The sequence below is a fragment of the Silene latifolia genome, chromosome 1 (assembly GCF_048544455.1).
Source record: "Silene latifolia isolate original U9 population chromosome 1, ASM4854445v1, whole genome shotgun sequence".
Lineage (NCBI taxonomy): Eukaryota > Viridiplantae > Streptophyta > Magnoliopsida > Caryophyllales > Caryophyllaceae > Silene > Silene latifolia.
Window position 1 is genome coordinate 18,697,904 of NC_133526.1, and position 3,517 is coordinate 18,701,420.

The window sequence follows — 3,517 nt, forward strand, 5'->3', positions numbered from 1 at the left end:
AAACCCTAAATTTTAAAATTTTGCATAAAAGATAAAATGAGTTAAATGGTAGCCTACTACAAATCTCATTGCAATCTCATCTGTGTTATAAGGGCATCAATAATAGAGGTTTGTCAACAAAAGTTTGTGTACTTTTTAGAGGTTTGTTGACAAACCTCTCTATTGTTGGGAATGAGGGTTGAGGTTCATAAATGAAAATGGTTACAATTTTGTATACATGTTTGTGTTTTTGGTTGTGAGTGATAGTGGACCCCATGTAATATACTTTTATGAGGTTTGTCTATATTTAAGAGGTTTGTCTATTGTTGTATTGAGGTTTGTTGTTAGAGAGGTTTGTGTGTTGAGTGATGTGAAATTAGACATACTCATTTGGGGTTTGTCTATTGCTAATGCCCTAAGACATACACACAAGATAATATAACATGTACACATAAGTATTAGACAATAATTTACATTGAGCTATTATCAATACCAAAAGAGATTTTTTTGTCCAACTTGTTAATAAGATTGAGATCCTCGCAACTCCAATTTCATTCTATGAGAGCTATTTTCAAAGAAAAAATGATGAATAAAAAAATAACACATACCCAAATAAAACATATAGTTGAAAAAAAAAAATTATGAACCTAAAAACAATTACTCATTCACATTCATGTTGCCAATCTTGTAGTTAGTTTATAACATAGTATTGACTGTAATGGGAGGAGTATTTGTTTAAGCAATTATAGTATTTCTCTTCTTCATATAGTCTTCTTTCTCCAATTAACTATCCATACAAAAAAAAAATCCATTGAGTGATTAATAACAAATAAAATGGTGGAATTTAATTTATGTAATATTAACCTTATCATTATTAATTTAAGTTTTCTCTTAAATAAGGTAAGAAATAGGCATGGAATTATAAAGATATAAGTATATTTACCTTTGAATAGTTCAACTCCACAAATCTTGATAGTCTCTAAATGAAAAAAAATTACACATATATTAAGGTTAAAAATGTCAAGATTACTTCAAACCAATCGAACTTAAAAATAAATAAATAAATTATTAATTTAAAAACCTTATTACACTTACCTTGATGTTGATACAATGATAAGAAAGATTATTGACACATACATACAATTCTTTTGGCAATAGGGGTAAAAATAACTCTGGCTTGGATTTTGGCTCACAAATGTTGCCTTCCATAAAACATCATCATCATCATCATCATTATTATTATTATTATTATTATAGAAGGATGCGCACAGCTTTCATTAAAAGAAAAAATAAAAGTTTACATGAAATTGGTGGGGAGCCGAGAGACAATCTGGGCTCCCACACCCTTAGCAACAGCAAAGCTAAGTCTAGTAAAAATGTAAGCGGCCACCCGAGCCCCCGTATCCTGAGATACCGAGAATTTCTGGATCCGCTTGAGCAAGGTAACAGCATCCGAACCCAGCTCCCCAATTGAAGAGAAAGAGAAAGGAAGGAAACCCTAACCCGCTACCGCGCACAAATCCCCATACTTAGCACACTTTCGCTGAGCAGCATCAACGACAACCCGGTCAGACACAAAATCCGTCATCCCAGTCCGAGTCAAAGGAGAAGAACTTGTCAAGTCGACGCACACATCACGCCCCTTGTCCCAAGAATAAAGCAATAAATCTGCAGGACGAAAAGAGCCACCATGCCCATCAACCAAACCGATATCAACCTCCTTTCCCGCAGTAACACCAGATCTATAGCAGATGTCGAAAAGAGTGTCCCGAACAAGGTTATGCCGATATTTAACGCCCACAGTACCAGTACAAGAAACAACGTGGTCCCCAAAAACATCCTCAACAAAAACCCGAGAGCAAGCAGGACAGGACCTAGATACCGTGAATAACGGAACACCCAGACGATACCCAAGCACACTACGATAAGTCCTCCCATTCATAGTCTGACCCAACCCCGAGATAGGAACCGCACGTAACCAATCCGAGGAGTGAGAACCCTGCTGAGACTGCCACAAAGCAAGCTGTCGTGGTGTCAAGGTGAAAACAGACTCTGAGGCAGCAACAACCGTCGCGAAATAAATGTCTGCCAATTTCTTCATAAGTTTGGGGGCAGCAATTTCACTAGGGTTACCTAAAATACCAGAGCCTGTAGTCGCAGTAAAAACCTGTGCGGCATCATCAAAAGCGGGGCCAGCTACAATACCGGAAGGGCCGAGGAGCTTAGCCTCGCAAACCAAACAGACGCAAACGGGACACAATAAAAGCATAAAATAAAACATCTCCCGCCGCATAGACACCAAGACCACCAAGATGAAAAGGGAATGTAGCAAGGCGCCACTGCCAATCCCCAAAACCCGGGCCAGACGCGGTGACAATACGTTCCAAGCTGGAACGAAGAGCGGCATCAAAAGGAAGATGGACAGACCCAAAAACACTAGGGGAGCAAGTACGAAGTGAGAAATAGAGCTTAGAAATACCAAGATGTGCTCGAAGTAGAAGCAACTCACATTACGGGTCCTCAATCCTCGCAACCAAGTCCATTAGCTCAATGGTCTTAGTTACTCTCTTCGCCACAATCTCACTGCCAAAACCAGGACAAGTACTGACAGGTCCACCCAAAACTGTAACACCACGCAATGGTCGAGAAATAGAAGGGGGGAAAACCCCAGGGAGCCGACTCTGAGGATCCTCAACAGGCCAAAAGACCTTCGTCTTGGAGACATTAAGATGCAGTCCAAAACGAGGGCCATCCACCATAATCAAATCCAAGACCTTCCCCACCTCCAAAGTATCACCCACAATGGTGCCATCATCTAAGTAGCATGCCTGCATAGTGAGGTCAAAAGTGTCCCGGATTTTGCATACTAAGGGATGCAAAACCAAAGCGAAAAGCAAAGGGCCTAACGGGTCACCCTGCTGAACACCCTGACAAGATCACAAGCAGTGCTCCCCATAAAAAAGACGGGCCGGGCTGGAATAACAAAACTCCACCCAACGGGAAAGAACCGGGCAACGACGGCGGACCTCCTGAAGCATGGTCACACGATCAATAAGGTTGAACGCATTCTGGAAATCAACCAGCAACATAGAAAGCCCCACCTCAGCACCCCGAGCCTCAATGAGCCGGTTCAAGGCATGCAAGATAGCCTCTCCTCCACCGGACACACCCACCCCAAACTGAAGCCTATCAAAGTATGAAGATAAAGAAGGACCAACCATAAAAGCACCAACCTTAGAGACAAGCCGTCTCCAAACCGTGCCAACAGCAATAGGACGAACCCCACCACCCGGTTTAACGAGTGGCGTAAGAGGGGCGCTGGCAATGTACTCACCCAGAGGAAGAGGACACCGGCCCTCAAGAAAAAGATTAACCACCCTAGTAAGAGAAATGATCAAATCATCAGAGATAGCCACAGCAGCGCCACTCAAACAGTCCATAAGGTGCTGGGCACGAAAACCATCCCGCCCACAAGAAGTACCGCGTGGGAAGCTACGAATCATATCCAAAACCACCGTCGAAGAGGCAACCAGAGGAT